The following is a 17,978-nucleotide window of genomic DNA, read 5'->3' as shown; positions in this document are numbered from 1 at the left end:
CGTCCTGCCGAGCCTTACACTTGAACTCCGGCCAAGCCCCCTTGCCTGACCCTACTTGGCTTGGGAAGCTTGGTCTCCCTGCCGAGGTAAGGTCGAACGTCCTGCCGAGCCTTACACTCGAACTCCGGCCAAGTCCCCTTGCCTGACCCTACTAGGCTCGGGAAGCTTGGTCTCCCTGCCGAGTTAAGGTCTAACATCCTGCTGAGCCTTTCACTCGAACTCCGGCCAAGCCCCCTTGCCTGACTCTCCCACTAGGCTTGGGAAGCTTGGTCTCCCTGCCGAGGTAAGGTCGAACTTCCTGCCGAGCCTTACACTAGAACTCCTGCGAAGCTCCCTTGCCTGACTCTCCTACTAGGCTTGGGAAGCTTGGTCTCCCTGCCGAGGTAAGGTCGAACTTCCTGCCAAGCCTTACACTCGAACTCCGGCCAAGCCCCCTTGCCTGACCTTACTTGGCTTGGGAAGCTTGGTCTCCCTGCCGAGGTAAGGTCGAACGTCCTGCCGATCCTCACACTCGAACTCCGGCCAAGCCCCCTTGCCTGACCCTATTAGGCCTGGGAAGCTTGGTCTCCCTGCCGAGGTAAGGTCGAACGTCCTGCCGAGCCTTTCATTCGAACTCCGGCGAAGCCCCCTTGCCTGACTCTCCTACTGGCTTGGGAAACTAGGTCTCCCTGCCGAGGTAAGGTCGAACGTCCTGCCGAGCCTTACACTCGAACTCCGGCCGCGCCCCCGTGCCTGACTCTCCTACTAGGCTTGGGAAGCTTGGTCTCCCTGCCGAGGTAAGGTTGAACGTCCTGCCGAGCCTTAAACTCGAACTCCGGACAAGCCCCCTTGCCTGACTCTCCTACTGGGCTTGGGAAGCTAGGTCTCCCTGCCGAGGTAAGGTCGAACGTCCTGCCGAGCCTTACACTCGAACTCCGGCCAAGCCCCCTTGCCTGACCTTACATGGCTTGGGAAGCTTGGTCTCCCTGCCGAGGTAAGGTTGAACGTCCTGCCGAGCCTTACACTCGAACTCCGGCCAAGCCCCCTCGCCTGACTCTCCTACTAGGCTTGGGAAGCTTGGTCTCCCTTCTTAGGTAAGGTCGAACTTCCTGCCGAGCCTTACACTCGAACTCCGGCCGCGCCCCCTTGCCTGACTCTCCTACTGGGCTTGGGTAGCTAGGTCTCCCTGCCGAGGTAAGGTCGAACGTCCGGCCGAGCCTTTCACTCGAACTCCGGCCAAGCCCCCGTGCCTGTCTCTCCCACTAGTCTTGGGAAGCTTGGTCTCCCTGCCGAGGTAAGGTGGAACGTCCTGCCGAGCCTTACACTAGAACTCCTGCGAAGCTCCCTTGCCTGACTCTCCTACTAGGCTTGGGAAGCTTGGTCTCCCTGCCGAGGTAAGGTCGAACATCCTGCCGAGCCTTACACTCGAACTCCGGTCAAGCCCCCTTGCCTGACTCTCCACCTAGGCTTGGGAAGCTTGGTCTCCCTGCCAAGATAATGTCGAACGTCCTGCCGAGCCTTACACTCGAACTAGGGCCAAGCCCCCTTGCCTGACTCTCCTACTGGGCTTGGGTAGCTAGGTCTCCCTGCCGAGGTAAGGTCGAACGTCCTGCCGAGCCTTACACTTGAACTCCGGCCAAGCCCCCTTGCCTGACTCTGCTCCTAGGCTTGGGAAGCTTGGTCTCCCTGCCAAGATAATGTCGAACGCCCTGCCGAGCCTCACACTCGAACTCCGGCCAAGCCCCCTTGCCTGACCCTATTAGGCTTGGGAAGCTTGGTCTCCCTGCCGAGGTAAAGTCGAACGTCCTGCCAAGCCTTTCATTCGAACTCCGGCTAAGCCCCCTTGCCTGACTCTCCTACTGGGCTTGGGAAGCTAGGTCTCCCTGCCGAGGTAAGGTTGAACGTCCTGCCGAGCCTTACACTCGAACTCCGGACAAGCCCCCTTGCCTGACTCTCCTACTGGGCTTGGGAAGCTTGGTCTCCCTGCCGAGGTAAAGTCGAACGTCCTGCCAAGCCTTTCATTCGAACTCCGGCTAAGCCCCCTTGCCTGACTCTCCTACTGGGCTTGGGAAGCTAGGTCTCCCTGCCGAGGTAAGGTCGAACGTCCTGCCGAGCCTTACACTCGAACTCCGGCCAAGCCCCCTTGCCTGACCTTACATGGCTTGGGAAGCTTTGTCTCCCTGCCGAGGCAAGGTTGAACGTCCTGCCGAGCCTTACACTCGAACTCCGGCCAAGCCCCCTTGCCTGACTCTCCTACTAGGCTTGGGAAGCTTGGTCTCCCTTCTGAGGTAAGGTCGAACTTCCTGCCGAGCCTTACACTCGAACTCCGGCCGCGCCCCCTTGCCTGACTCTCCTACTGGGCTTGGGTAGCTAGGTCTCCCTGCCGAGGTAAGGTCGAACGTCCTGCCGAGCCTTACACTTGAACTCCGGCCAAGCCCCATTGCCTGACCCTACTAGGCTTGGGAAGCTTGGTCTCCCTGCCGAGGTAAGGTCGAACGTCCTGCCGAGCCTTACACTCGAACTCCGGACAAGCCCCCTTGCCTGACTCTCCTACTGGGCTTGGGAAGCTTGGTCTCCCTGCCGAGGTAAGGTCGGATGTCCTGCCGAGCCTTACACTCGAACTCCGGCCAAGCCCCCTTGCCTGACCCTATTAGGCTTGGGAAGCTTGGTCTCCCTGCCGAGGTAAGGTCGAACGTCCTACTGAGCCTTACACTCGAGCTCCGGCCAAGTCCCCTTGCCTGACTCTCCTACTAGGCTTGGGAAGCTTGGTCTCCCTGCCGAGGTAAGGTCGAACTTCCTGCCGAGCCTTTCACTCGAACTCCGGCCAAGCCCCCGTGCCTGTCGCCCCCACTAGGCTTGGGAAGCTTGGTCTCCCTGCCGAGGTAAGGTCGAACGTCCTGCCGAGCCTTACACTAGAACTCCTGCGAAGCTCCCTTGCCTGACTCTCCTACTAGGCTTGGGAAGCTTGGTCTCCCTGACGAGGTAAGGTCGAACATCCTGCCGAGCCTTACACTCGAACTCCGGCCAAGCCCCCTTGCCTGACCTTACTTGCCTTGGGAAGCTTGGTCTACCTGCCGAGGTAAGGTCGAACGTCCTGCTGAGCCTTACACTCGAACTCCGGCCAAGGCCCCTTGCCTGTCCCTACTTGGCTTGGGAAGCTTGGTCTCCCTGCCGAGGTAAGGTCGAACGTCCTGCCGAGCCTTACACTCGAACTAGGGCCAAGCCCCCTTGCCTGACTCTCCTACTAGGCTTGGGAAGCTAGATCTCCCTGCCGAGGTAAGGTCGAACGTCCTGCCGAGCCTTACACTTGAACTCCGGCCAAGCCCCATTACCTGACCCTACTAGGCTTGGGAAGCTTGGTCTCCCTGTCAAGGTAAGGTCGAACGTCCTGCCGAGCCTTACACTCGAACTCCGGACAAGCCCCCTTGCCTGACCTTACTTGGCTTGGGAAGCTTGGTCTCCCTGCCGAGGTAAGGTTGAACGTCCTGCTGAGCCTTACACTTGAACTGCGGCCAAGGCCCCTTGCCTGACTTTCCTACTAGGCTTGGGAAGCTTGGTCTCCCTGCCGAGGTAAGGTCGAACGTCCTGCCGAGAATTACACTCGAACTCCGGCCAAGAGCCCTTGCCTGACTCTCCTACTAGGCTTGGGAAGCTTGGTCTCCCTGCCGAGGTAAGGTCGAACGTCCTGCCGAGCCTTACACTTGAACTCCGGCCAAGCCCCCTTGCCTGACCCTACTTGGCTTGGGAAGCTTGGTCTCCCTGCCGAGGTAAGGTCGAACGTCCTGCCGAGCCTTACACTCGAACTCCGGCCAAGGCCCCTTGCCTGTCCCTACTTGGCTTGGGAAGCTTGGTCTCCCTGCCGAGGTAAGGTCGAACGTCCTGTCGAGCCTTACACTCGAACTCCGGCCAAGCCCCCTTGCCTGACTCTCCTACTTGGCTTGGGAAGCTTGGTCTCCCTGCCGAGGTAAGGTCGAACGTCCTGCCGAGCCTTACACTTGAACTCCGGCCAAGCCCCATTACCTGACCCTACTAGGCTTGGGAAGCTTGGTCTCCCTGACGAGGTAAGGTCGAACGTCCTGCCGGGCCTTACACTCGAACTAGGGCCAAGCCCCCTTGCCTGACTCTCCTACTGGGCTTGGGAAGCTAGGTCTCCCTGCCGAGGTAAGGTCGAACGTCCTGCCGAGCCTTTCACTTGAACTCCGGCCAAGCCCCATTACCTGACCCTACTAGGCTTGGGAAGCTTGGTCTCCCTGACGAGGTAAGGTCGAACGTCCTGCCGAGCCTTACACTCGAACTCCGGACAAGCCCCCTTGCCTGACCTTACTTGGCTTGGGAAGCTTGGTCTCCCTGCCGAGGTAAGGTTGAACGTCCTGCTGAGCCTTACACTTGAACTCCGGCCAAGGCCCCTTGCCTGACTTTCCTACTAGGCTTGGGAAGCTTGGTCTCCCTGCCGAGGTAAGGTCGAACGTCCTGCCGAGCCTTACACTAGAACTCCTGCGAAGGTCCCTTGCCTGACTCTCCTACTAGGCTTGGGAAGCTTGGTCTCCCTGCCGAGGTAAGGTCGAACATCCTGCCGAGCCTTACACTTGAACTCCGGCCAAGGCCCTTTGCCTGACTTTCCTACTAGGCTTGGGAAGCTTGGTCTCCCTGCCGAGGTAAGGTCGAACGTCCTGCCGAGCCTTTCACTAGAACTCCTGCGAAGGTCCCTTGCCTGACTCTCCTACTAGGCTTGGGAAGCTTGGTCTCCCTGCCGAGGTAAGGTTGAACATCCTGCCGAGCCTTACACTTGAACTCCGGCCAAGGCCCTTTGCCTGACTCTGCTCCTAGGCTTGGGAAGCTTGGTCTCCCTGCCAAGATAATGTCGAACGCCCTGCCGAGCCTTACACTCGAACTAGGGCCAAGCCCCCTTGCCTGACTCTCCTACTGGGCTTGGGAAGCTAGGTCTCCCTGCCGAGGTAAGGTCGAACGTCCTGCCGAGCCTTACACTCGAACTCCGGCCAAGTCCCCTTGCCTGACCCTACTAGGCTTGGGAAGCTTGGTCTCCCTGCCGAGTTAAGGTCGAACCTCCTGCTGAGCCTTTCACTCGAACTCCGGCCAAGCCCCCTTGCCTGACTCTCCCACTAGGCTTGGGAAGCTTGGTCTCCCTGCCGAGGTAAGGTCGAACGTCCTGCCGAGCCTTACACTAGAACTCCTGCGAAGCTCCCTTGCCTGACTCTCCTACTAGGCTTGGGAAGCTTGGTCTCCCTGCCGAGGTAAGGTCGAACGTCCTGCCAAGCCTTACACTCGAACTCCGGCCAAGCCCCCTTGCCTGACCTTACTTGGCTTGGGAAGCTTGGTCTCCCTGCCGAGGTAAGGTCGAACGTCCTGCCGAGCCTCACACTCGAACTCCGGCCAAGCCGCCTTGCCTGACCCTATTAGGCTTGGGAAGCTTGGTCTCCCTGCCGAGGTAAGGTCGAACGTCCGGCCGAGCCTTACACTTGAACTCCGGCCAAGCCCCATTACCTGACCCTACTAGGCTTGGGAAGCTTGGTCTCCCTGACGAGGTAAGGTCGAACGTCCTGCCGAGCCTTACACTCGAACTCCGGACAAGCCCCCTTGCCTGACCTTACTTGGCTTGGGAAGCTTGGTCTCCCTGCCGAGGTAAGGTTGAACATCCTGCCGAGCCTTACACTTGAACTCCGGCCAAGGCCCTTTGCCTGACTTTCCTACTAGGCTTGGGAAGCTTGGTCTCCCTGCCGAGGTAAGGTCGAACGTCCTGCCGAGCCTTACACTCGAACTCCGGCCAAGAGCCCTTGCCTGACTCTCCTACTAGGCTTGGGAAGCTTGGTCTCCCTGCCGAGGTAAGGTCGAACGTCCTGCCGAGCCTTACACTTGAACTCCGGCCAAGCCCCCTTGCCTGACCCTACTTGGCTTGGGAAGCTTGGTCTCCCTGCCGAGGTAAGGTCGAACGTCCTGCCGAGCTTTACACTCGAACTCCGGCCAAGTCCCCTTGCCTGACCCTCCTAGGCTTGGGAAGCTTGGTCTCCCTGCCGAGCTAAGGTCGAACTTCCTGCCGAGCCTTACACTCGACCTCCGGCCAAGCCCCCTTGCCTGACTCTCCCACTAGGCTTGGGAAGCTTGGTCTCCCTGCCGAGGTAAGGTCGAACGTCCTGCCGAGCCTTTCACTAGAACTCCTGCGGAGCTCCCTTGCCTGACTCTCCTACCAGGCTTGGGAAGCTTGGTCTCCCTGCCGAGGTAAGGTCGAACATCCTGCCGAGCCTTACACTCGAACTCCGGCCAAGCCCCCTTGCCTGACCTTACTTGGCTTGGGAAGCTTGGTCTCCCTGCCGAGGTAAGGTCGAACGTCCTGCCGAGCCTTACACTCAGACTCCGGCCGAGCCCCCTTGCCTGACTCTCCTACTCGGCTTAGGAAGCTTGGTCTCCCTGACGAGGTAAGGTCGAACGTCCTGCCGAGCCTTACACTCGAACTCCGGCCAAGCCCCCTTGCCTGACTCTCCACCTAGGCTTGGGAAGCTTGGTCTCCCTGCCAAGATAATGTCGAACGCCCTGCCGAGCCTTACACTCGAAGTAGGGACAAGCCCCCTTGCCTGACTCTCCTACTGGGCTTGGGTAGCTAGGTCTCCCTGCCGAGGTAAGGTCGAACGTCCTGCCGAGCCTTACACTTGAACTCCGGCCAAGCCCGATTGCCTGACCCTACTAGGCTTGGGAAGCTTGGTCTCCCTGCCGAGGTAAGGTCGAACGTCCTGCCGAGCCTTACACTCGAACTCCGGCCAAGCCCCCTTGCCTGACCTTACTTGGCTTGGGAAGCTTGGTCTCCCTGCCGAGGTAAGGTTGAACGTCCTGCCGAGCCTTACACTCGAACTCCGGACAAGCCCCCTTGCCTGACTCTCCTACTGGGCTTGGGAAGCTAGGTCTCCCTGCCGAGGTAAGGTCGGACGTCCTGCCGAGCCTTACACTCGAACTCCGGCCAAGCCCCCTTGCCTGACCCTATTAGGCTTGGGAAGCTTGGTCTCCCTGCCGAGGTAAGGTCGAACGTCCTACTGAGCCTTACACTCGAACTCCGGCCAAGTCCCCTTGCCTGACTCTCCTATTAGGCTTGGGAAGCTTGGTCTCCCTGCCGAGGTAAGGTCGAACTTCCTGCCGAGCCTTTCACTCGAACTCCGGCCAAGCCCCCGTGCCTGTCTCTCCCACTAGGCTTGGGAAGCTTAGTCTCCCTGCCGAGGTAAGGTCGAACGTCCTGCCGAGCCTTACACTAGAACTCCTGCGAAGCTCCCTTGCCTGACTCTCCTACTAGGCTTGGGAAGCTTGGTCTCCCTGCCGAGGTAAGGTCGAGCATCCTGCCGAGCCTTACACTCGAACTCCGGCCAAGCCCCCTTGCCTGACCTTACTTGCCTTGGGAAGCTTGGTCTACCTGGCGAGGTAAGGTCGAACGTCCGGCCGAGCCTTACACTCGAACTCCGGCCAAGGCCCCTTGCCTGACTCTCCTACTAGGCTTGGGAAGCTTGGTCTCCCTGCCGAGGTAAGGTCGAACGTCCTGCTGAGCCTTACACTCGCACTCCGGCCAAGTCCCCTTGCCTGACCCTACTAGGCTTGGGAAGCTTGGTCTCCCTGCCGAGTTAAGGTCGAACCTCCTGCTGAGCCTTTCACTCGAACTCCGGCCAAGCCCCCTTGCCTGACTCTCCCACTAGGCTTGGGAAGCTTGGTCTCCCTGCCGAGGTAAGGTCGAACTTCCTGCCGAGCCTTACACTAGAACTCCTGCGAAGCTCCCTTGCCTGACTCTCCTACTGGGCTTGGGAAGCTAGGTCTCCCTGCCGAGGTAAGGTTGAACGTCCTGCCGAGCCTTACACTCAAACTCCGGCCAAGCCCCCTCGCCTGACTCTCCTACTAGGCTTGGGAAGCTTGGTCTCCCTTCTTAGGTAAGGTCGAACTTCCTGCCGAGCCTTACACTCGAACTCCGGCCGCGCACCCTTGCCTGACTCTCCTACTGGGCTTGGGTAGCTAGGTCTCCCTGCCGAGGTAAGGTCGAACGTCCGGCCGAGCCTTTCACTCGAACTCCTGCGAAGCTCCCTTGCCTGACTGTCCTACTAGGCTTGGGAAGCTTGGTCTCCCTGCCGAGGTAAGGTCGAACATCCTGCCGAGCCTTACCCTCGAACTCCGGCCAAGCCCCCTTGCCTGACCTTACTTGCCTTGGGAAGCTTGGTCTACCTGGCGAGGTAAGGTCGAACGTCCTGCCGAGCCTTACACTCGAACTCCGGCCAAGGCCCCTTGCCTGTCCCTACTTGGCTTGGGAAGCTTGGTCTCCCTGCCGAGGTAAGGTCGAACGTCCTGCCGAGCCTTACGCTAGAACTCCTGCGAAGCTCCCTTGCCTGACCTTACTTGGCTTGGGAAGCTTGGTCTCCCTGCCGAGGTAAGGTCGAACGTCCTGCCGAGCCTTACACTCAGTCTCCGGCCGAGCCCCCTTGCCTGACTCTCCTACTCGGCTTGGGAAGCTTGGTCTCCCTGCCGAGGTAAGGTCGAACGCCCTGCCGAGCCTTACACTCGAACTCCGGCCAAGCCCCCTTGCCTGACTCTCCACCTAGGCTTGGGAAGCTTGGTCTCCCTGCCAAGATAATGTCGAACGCCCTGCCGAGCCTTACACTCGAACTAGGGCCAAGCCCCCTTGCCTGACTCTCCTACTGGGCTTGGGTAGCTAGGTCTCCCTGCCGAGGTAACGTCGAACGTCCTGCCGAGCCTTACACTCGAACTCCGGCCAAGCCCCCTTGCCTGACTCTGCTCCTAGGCTTGGGAAGCTTGGTCTCCCTGCCAAGATAATGTCGAACGCCCTGCCGAGCCTTACACTCGAACTAGGGCCAAGCCCCCTTGCCTGACTCTCCTACTGGGCTTGGGAAGCTAGGTCTCCCTGCCGAGGTAAGGTCGAACATCCTGCCGAGACTTACACTTGAACTCCAGCCAAGCCCCATTACCTGACCCTACTAGGCTTGGGAAGCTTTGTGTCCCTGACGAGGTAAGGTCGAACGTCCTGCCGAGCCTTACACTCGAACTCCGGACAAGCCCCCTTGCCTGACCTTACTTGGCTTGGGAAGCTTGGTCTCCCTGCCGAGGTAAGGTTGAACGTCCTGCTGAGCCTTACACTTGAAATCCGGCCAAGGCCCCTTGCCTGACTTTCCTACTAGGCTTGGGAAGCTTGGTCTCCCTGCCGAGGTAAGGTCGAACGTCCTGCCGAGCCTTACACTCGAACTCCGGCCAAGTCCCCTTGCCTGACTCTCCTACTAGGCTTGGGAAGCTTGGTCTCCCTGCCGAGGTAAGGTTGAACGTCCTGCCGAGCCTTTCACTTGAACTCCGGCCAAGCCCCCTTGCCTGACCCTACTTGGCTTGGGAAGCTTGGTCTCCCTGCCGAGGTAAGGTCGAACGTCCTGCCGAGCCTTACACTCGAACTCCGGCCAAGTCCCCTTGCCTGACCCTACTAGGCTTGGGAAGCTTGGTCTCCCTGCCGAGTTAAGGTCGAACCTCCTGCTGAGCCTTTCACTCGAACTCCGGCCAAGCCCCCTTGCCTGACTATCCCACTAGGCTTGGGAAGCTTGGTCTCCCTGCCGAGGTAAGGTCGAACTTCTTGCCGAGCCTTACACTAGAACTCCTGCGAAGCTCCCTTGCCTGACTCTCCTACTAGGCTTGGGAAGCTTGGTCTCCCTGCCGAGGTAAGGTCGAACGTCCTGCCAAGCCTTAAACTCGAACTCCGGCCAAGCCCCCTTGCCTGACCTTACTTGGCTTGGGAAGCTTGGTCTCCCTGCCGAGGTAAGGTCGAACGTCCTGCCGAGCCTCACACTCGAACTCCGGCCAAGCCCCCTTGCCTGACCCTATTAGGCTTGGGAAGCTTGGTCTCCCTGCCGAGGTAAGGTCGAACGTCCTGCCGAGCCTTTCATTCGAACTCCGGCTAAGCCCCCTCGCCTGACTCTCCTACTGGGCTTGGGAAGCTAGGTCTCCCTGCCGAGGTAAGGTCGAACGTCCTGCCGAGCCTTACACTCGAACTCCGGCCGCGCCCCCGTGCCTGACTCTCCTACTAGGCTTGGGAAGCTTGGTCTCCCTGCCGAGGTAAGGTTGAACGTCCTGCCGAGCCTTACACTCGAACTCCGGACAAGCCCCCTTGCCTGACTCTCCTACTGGGCTTGGGAAGCTAGGTCTCCCTGCCGAGGTAAGGTCGAACGTCCTGCCGAGCCTTACACTCGAACTCCGGCCAAGCCCCATTGCCTGACCCTACTAGGCTTGGGAAGCTTGGTCTCCCTGCCGAGGTAAGGTCGAACGTCCTGCCGAGCCTTACACTCGAACTCCGGCCAAGCCCCCTTGCCTGACCTTACTTGGCTTGGGAAGCTTGGTCTCCCTGCCGAGGTAAGGTCGAACGTCCTGCCGAGCCTTACACTCGAACTCCGGCCAAGCCCCCTCGCCTGACTCTCCTACTAGGCTTGGGAAGCTTGGTCTCCCTTCTTAGGTAAGGTCGAACTTCCTGCCGAGCCTTACACTCGAACTCCGGCCGCGCCCCCTTGCCTGACTCTCCTACTGGGCTTGGGTAGCTAGGTCTCCCTGCCGAGGTAAGGTCGAACGTCCTGCCGAGCCTTACACTTGAACTCCGGCCAAGCCCCATTGCCTGACCCTATTAGGCTTGGGAAGCTTGGTCTCCCTGCCGAGGTAAGGTCGAACGTCCTGCCGAGCCTTACACTCGAACTCCGGCCAAGCCCCCTTGCCTGACCTTACTTGGCTTGGGAAGCTTGGTCTCCCTGCCGAGGTAAGGTTGAACGTCCTGCCTAGCCTTACACTCGAACTCCGGACAAGCCCCCTTGCCTGACTCTCCTACTGGGCTTGGGAAGCTAGGTCTCCCTGCCGAGGTAAGGTCGGACGTCCTGCCGAGCCTTACACTCGAACTCCGGCCAAGCCCCCTTGCCTGACCCTATTAGGCTTGGGAAGCTTGGTCTCCCTGCCGAGGTAAGGTCGAACGTCCTACTGAGCCTTACACTCGAGCTCCGGCCAAGTCCCCTTGCCTGACTCTCCTACTAGGCTTGGGAAGCTTGGTCTCCCTGCCGAGGTAAGGTCGAACTTCCTGCCGAGCCTTTCACTCGAACTCCGGCCAAGCCCCCGTGCCTGTCTCCCCCACTAGGCTTGGGAAGCTTGGTCTCCCTGCCGAGGTAAGGTCGAACGTCCTGCCGAGCCTTACACAAGAACTCCTGCGAAGCTCCCTTGCCTGACTCTCCTACTAGGCTTGGGAAGCTTGGTCTCCCTGCCGAGGTAAGGTCGAACATCCTGCCGAGCCTTACACTCGAACTCCGGCCAAGCCCCCTTGCCTGACCTTACTTGCCTTGGGAAGCTTGGTCTACCTGCCGAGGTAAGGTCGAACGTCCTGCCGAGCCTTACACTCGAACTCCGGCCAAGGCCCCTTGCCTGTCCCTACTTGGCTTGGGAAGCTTGGTCTCCCTGCCGAGGTAAGGTCGAACGCCCTGCCGAGCCTTACACTCGAACTAGGGCCAAGCCCCCTTGCCTGACTCTCCTACTAGGCTTGGGAAGGTTGGTCTCCCTGCCGAGGTAAGGTCGAATGTCCTGCCGAGCCTTACACTTGAACTCCGGCCAAGCCCCATTACCTGACCCTACTAGGCTTGGGAAGCTTGGTCTCCCTGACAAGGTAAGGTCGAACGTCCTGCCGAGCCTTACACTCGAACTCAGGACAAGCCCCCTTGCCTGACCTTACTTGGCTTGGGAAGCTTGGTCTCCCTGCCGAGGTAAGGTTGGACGTCCTGCTGAGCCTTACACTTGAACTCCGGCCAAGGCCCCTTGCCTGACTTTCCTACTAGGCTTGGGAAGATTTGTCTCCCTGCCGAGGTAAGGTCGAACGTCCTGCCGAGCCTTACACTCGAACTCCGGCCAAGAGCCCTTGCCTGACTCTCCTACTAGGCTTGGGAAGCTTGCTCTCCCTGCCGAGGTAAGGTCGAACGTCCTGCCGAGCCTTACACTTGAACTCCGGCCAAGCCCCCTTGCCTGACCCTACTTGGCTTGGGAAGCTAGGTCTCCCTGCCGAGGTGAGGTCGAACGTCCTGCCGAGCCTTACACTCGAACTCCGGCCAAGTCCCCTTGCCTGACCCTACTAGGCTTGGGAAGCTTGGTCTCCCTGCCGAGGTAAGGTCGAACATCCTGCCGAGCCTTACACTCGAACTCCGGCCAAGCCCCCTTGCCTGACCTTACTTGGCTTGGGAAGCTTGGTCTCCCTGCCGAGGTAAGGTCGAACGTCCTGCCGAGCCTTACACTCAGTCTCCGGCCGAGCCCCCTTGCCTGACTCTCCTACTCGGCTTGGGAAGCTTGGTCTCCCTGCCGAGGTAAGGTCGAACGTCCTGCCGAGCCTTACACTCGAACTCCGGCCAAGCCCCCTTGCCTGACTCTCCACGTAGGCTTGGGAAGCTTGGTCTCCCTGCCAAGATAATGTCGAACGCCCTGCCGAGCCTTACACTCGAACTAGGGCCAAGCCCCCTTGCCTGACTCTCCTACTGGGCTTGGGTAGCTAGGTCTCCCTGCCGAGGTAAGGTCGAACGTCCTGCCGAGCCTTACACTCGAACTCCGGCCAAGCCCCCTTGCCTGTCTCTGATCCTAGGCTTGGGAAGCTTGGTCTCCCTGCCAAGATAATGTCGAACGCCCTGCCGAGCCTTACACTCGAACTAGGGCCAAGCCCCCTTGCCTGACTCTCCTACGGGGCTTGGGAAGCTAGGTCTCCCTGCCGAGGTAAGGTCGAACGTCCTGCCGAGCCTTACACTTGAACTCCGGCCAAGCCCCATTACCTGACCCTACTAGGCTTGGGAAGCTTGGTCTCCCTGACGAGGTAAGGTCGAACGCCCTGCCGAGCCTTACACTCGAACTCCGGACAAGCCCCCTTGCCTGACCTTACTTGGCTTGGGAAGCTTGGTCTCCCTGCCGAGGTAAGGTTGAACGTCCTGCTGAGCCTTACACTTGAACTCCGGCCAAGGCCCCTTGCCTGACTTTCCTACTAGGCTTGGGAAGCTTGGTCTCCCTGCCGAGGTAAGGTCGAACGTCCTGCCGAGGCTTACACTCGAACTCCGGCCAAGTCCCCTTGCCTGACTCTCCTACTAGGCTTGGGAAGCTTGGTCTCCCTGCCGAGGTAAGGTTGAACGTCCTGCCGAGCCTTACACTTGAACTCCGGCCAAGCCCCCTTGCCTGACCCTACTTGGCTTGGGAAGCTTGGTCTCCCTGCCGAGGTAAGGTCGAACGTCCTGCCGAGCCTTACACTCGAACTCCGGCCAAGTCCCCTTGCCTGACTCTCCCACTAGGCTAGGAAGCTTGGTCTCCCTGCCGAGGTAAGGTCGAACTTCCTGCCGAGCCTTACACTAGAACTCCTGCGAAGCTCCCTTGCCTGACTCTCCTACTAGGCTTGGGAAGATTGGTCTCTCTGCCGAGGTAAGGTCGAACATCCTGCCGAGCCTTACACTCGAACTCCGGCCAAGCCCCCTTGCCTGACCTTACTTGGCTTGGGAAGCTTGGTCTCCCTGCCGAGGTAAGGTCGAACGTCCTGCCGAGCCTTACACTCAGACTCCGGCCGAGCCCCCTTGCCTGACTCTCCTACTTGGCTTGGGAAGCTAGGTCTCCCTGCCGAGGTAAGGTCGAACGTCCTGCCGAGCCTTACACTCGAACTCCGGCCGCGCCCCCGTGCCTGACTATCCTACTAGGCTTGGGAAGCTTGGTCTCCCTGCCGAGGTAAGGTTGAACGTCCTGCCGAGCCTTACACTCGAGCTCCGGACAAGCCCCCTTGCCTGACTCTCCTACTGGGCTTGGGAAGCTAGGTCTCCCTGCCGAGGTAAGGTCGAACGTCCTGCCGAGCCTTACACTCGAACTCCGGCCAAGCCCCCTTGCCTGACCTTACATGGCTTGGGAAGCTTGGTCTCCCTGCCGAGGTAAGGTTGAACGTCCTGCCGAGCCTTACACTCGAACTCCGGCCAAGCCCCCTTGCCTGACTCTCCTACTAGGCTTGGGAAGCTTGGTCTCCCTTCTGAGGTAAGGTCGAACTTCCTGCCGAGCCTTACACTCGAACTCCGGACAAGCCCCCTTGCCTGACTCTCCTACTTGGCTTGGGAAGCGTGGCCCCCCTGCTGAGGCAAGGTCGAACGTCCTGCCGAGCCTTATACTCGAACTCCGGCCAAGTCCCCTTGCCTGACTCGCCTACTAGGCTTGGGAAGCTTGGTCTCCCTGCCGAGGTAAGGTCGAACTTCCGGCCGAGCCTTTAACTCGCACTACGGCCAAGCCCCCTTGCCTGACTCTCCTGCTAGGCTTGGGAAGCTTGGTCTCCCTGCCGAGGTAAGGTCTAACGTCCTGCCAAGCCTTACACTCGAGCTCCGGCCAAGCCCCCTTGACTGAACTTACTTGGCTTGGGAAGCTTTGTCTCCCTGCCGAGGTAAGGTCGAACGTCCTGCCGAGGCTTACACTTGAACTCCGGCCAAGCCCCATTACCTGACCCTACTAGGCTTGGGAAGCTTGGTCTCCCTGACGAGGTAAGGTCGAACGTCCTGACGAGCCTTACACTCGAACTCCGGCCAAGCCCCCTTGCCTGACCTTACTTGGCTTGGGAAGCTTGGTCTCCCTGCCGAGGTAAGGTCGACCGTCCTGCCGAGCCTTACACTCAGACTCCGGCTGAGCCCCCTTGCCTGACTCTCCTACTGGGCTTGGGAAGCTAGGTCTCCCTGCCGAGGTAAGGTCGAACGTCCTGCCGAGCCTTACACTCGAACTCCGGCCGCGCCCCCGTGCCTGACTCTCCTACTAGGCTTGGGAAGCTTGGTCTCCCTGCCGAGGTAAGGTTGAACGTCCTGCCTAGCCTTACACTCGAACTCCGGACAAGCCCCCTTGCCTGACTCTCCTACTGGGCTTGGGAAGCTAGGTCTCCCTGCCGATGTAAGGTCGAACGTCCTGCCGAGCCTTACACTCGAACTCCGGCCAAGCCCCCTTGCCTGACCTTACATGGCTTGGGAAGCTTGGTCTCCCTGCCGAGGTAAGGTTGAACGTCCTGCCGAGCCTTACACTCGAACTCCGGCCAAGCCCCCTTGCCTGACTCTCCTACTAGGCTTGGGAAGCTTGGTCTCCCTTCTGAGGTAAGGTCGAACTTCCTGCCGAGCCTAACACTCGAAGTCCGGCCGCGCCCCCTTGCCTGACTCTCCTGCTAGGCTTGGGAAGCTTGGTCTCCCTGCAGAGGTAAGGTCGAACTTCCTGCCGAGCCTTAAACTCGAACTACGGCCAAGCCCCCTTGCCTGACTCTCCTGCTAGGCTTGGGAAGCTTGGTCTCCCTGCCGAGGTAAGGTCTAACGTCCTGCCAAGCCTTACACTCGAACTCCGGCCAAGCCCCCTTGCCTGAACTTACTTGGCTTGGGCAGCTTGGTCTCCCTGCCGAGCTAAGGTCGAACTTCCTGCCGAGCCTTACACTCGAACTCCGGCCAAGCCCTCTTGCCTGACTCTCCCACTAGGCTTGGGAAGCTTGGTCTCCCTGCCGAGGTAAGGTCGAACGTCCTGCCGAGCCTTACACTCGAACTCCGGCCAAGCCCCCTTGCCTGACTCTCCTACTGGGCTTGGGTAGCTAGGTCTCCCTGCCGAGGTAAGGTCGAACGTCCTGCCGAGCCTTACACTCGTACTCCGGCCAAGCCCCCTTGCCTGACTTTCCTACTAGGCTTGGGAAGCTTGGTCTCCCTGCCGATATAAGGTCGAACGTCCTGCCGAGCCTTACACTCGAACTCCGGCCAAGCCCCCTTGCCTGACCCTACTTGGCTTGGGAAGCTTGGTCTCCCTACCGAGGTAAGGTCGAACGTCCTGCCGAGCCTCACACTCGAACTCCGGCCAAGCCCCCTTGCCTGACCCTATTAGGCTTGGGAAGCTTGGTCTCCCTGCCGAGGTAAGGTCGAACGTCCTGCCGAGCCTTTCATTCGAACTCCGGCCAAGCCCCCTTGCCTGACTCTCCTACTAGGCTTGGGAAGCTTGGTCTCCCTGCCGAGGTAAGGTCGAACTTCCTGCCGAGCCTTAAACTCGAACTCCGGCCGCGCCCCCTTGCCTGACTCTCCTACTTGGCTTGGGAAGCTTGGCCCCCCTACTGAGGTAAGGTCGAACGTCCTGCCGAGCCTTACACTCGAACTCCGGCCAAGTCCCCTTGCCTGACTCTCCTACTAGGCTTGGGAAGCTTGGTCTCCCTGCAGAGGTAAGGTCGAACATCCTGCCGAGCCTTACACTTGAACTCCGGCCAAGGCCCTTTGCCTGACTTTCCTACTAGGCTTGGGAAGCTTGGTCTCCCTGACGATGTAAGGTCGAACGTCCTGACCAGCCTTACACTCGAACTCCGGACAAGCCCCCTTGCCTGACCTAACTTGGCTTGGGAAGCTTGGTCTCCCTGCCGAGGTAAGGTTGAACGTCCTGCTGAGCCTTACACTTGAACTCCGGCCAAGGCCCCTTGCCTGACTTTCCTACTAGGCTTGGGAAGCTTGGTCTCCCTGCCGAGGTAAGGTCGAACGTCCTGCTGAGCCTTACACTCGAACTCCGGCCAAGTCCCCTTGCCTGACTCTCCTACTAGGCTTGGGAAGCTTGGTCTCCCTGCCGAGGTAAGGTTGAATGTCCTGCCGAGCCTTACACTTGAACTCCGGCCAAGCCCCCTTGCCTGACCCTACTTGGCTTGGGAAGCTTGGTCTCCCTGCCGAGGTAAGTTCGAACGTCCTGCCGAGCCTTACACTCGAACTCCGGCCAAGTCCCCTTGCCTGACTCTCCTACTAGGCTTGGGAAACTTGGTCTCCCTGCCGAGGTAAGGTCGAACTTCCTGCCGAGCCTTACACTAGAACTCCTGCGAAGCTCCCTTGCCTGACTCTCCTACTAGGCTTGGGAAGCTTGGTCTCCCTGCCGAGGTAAGGTCGAACATCCTGCCGAGCCTTACACTCGAACTCCGGCCAAGCCCCCTTGCCTGACCTTACTTGGCTTGGGAAGCTTGCTCTCCCTGCCGAGGTAAGGTCGAACGTCCTGCCGAGCCTTACACTCAGACTCCGGCCGAGCCCCCTTGCCTGACTCTCCTACTGGGCTTGGGAAGCTAGGTCTCCCTGCCGAGGTAAGGTCGAACGTCCTGCCGAGCCTTACATTCGAACTCCGGCCGCGCCCCCGTGCCAGACTATCCTACTAGGCTTGGGAAGCTTGGTCTCCCTGCCGAGGTAAGGTTGAACGTCCTGCCGAGCCTTACACTCGAACTCCGGACAAGCCCCCTTGCCTGACTCTCCTACTGGGCTTGGGAAGCTAGGTCTCCCTGCCGAGGTAAGGTCGAACGTCCTGCCGAGCCTTACACTTGAACTCCGGCCAAGCCCCCTTGCCTGACCTTACATGGCTTGGGAAGCTTGGTCTCCCTGCCGAGGTAAGGTTGAACGTCCTGCCGAGCCTTACACTCGAACTCCGGCCAAGCCCCCTTGCCTGACTCTCCTACTAGGCTTGGGAAGCTTGGTCTCCCTTCTGAGGTAAGGTCGAACTTCCTGCCGAGCCTAACACTCGAACTCCGGCCGCGCCCCCTTGCCTGACTCTCCTACTTGGCTTGGGAAGCGTGGCCCCCCTGCTGAGGCAAGGTCGAACGTCCTGCCGAGCCTTATACTCGAACTCCGGCCAAGTCCCCTTGCCTGACTCTCCTACTAGGCTTGGGAAGCTTGGTCTCCCTGCAGAGGCAAGGTCGAACTACCTGCCGAGCCTTAAACTCGAACTACGGCCAAGCCCCCTTGCCTGACTCTCCTGCTAGGCTTGGGAAGCTTGGTCTCCCTGCCGAGGTAAGGTCTAACGTCCTGCCAAGCCTTACACTCGAACTCCGGCCAAGCCCCCTTGCCTGAACTTACTTGGCTTGGGAAGCTTGGTCTCCCTGCCGAGGTAAGGTCGAACGTCCTGCCGAGCCTTACACTCGAACTCCGGCCAAGCCCCCTTGCCTGACTCTCCTACTAGGCTTGGGAATCTTGGTCTCCCTGCCG

Source organism: Vidua macroura (genome assembly GCF_024509145.1).
Source record: "Vidua macroura isolate BioBank_ID:100142 chromosome W unlocalized genomic scaffold, ASM2450914v1 whyW_random_scaffold_38, whole genome shotgun sequence".
Taxonomy (NCBI): domain Eukaryota; kingdom Metazoa; phylum Chordata; class Aves; order Passeriformes; family Viduidae; genus Vidua; species Vidua macroura.
This window is presented reverse-complemented; position numbering follows the sequence as displayed.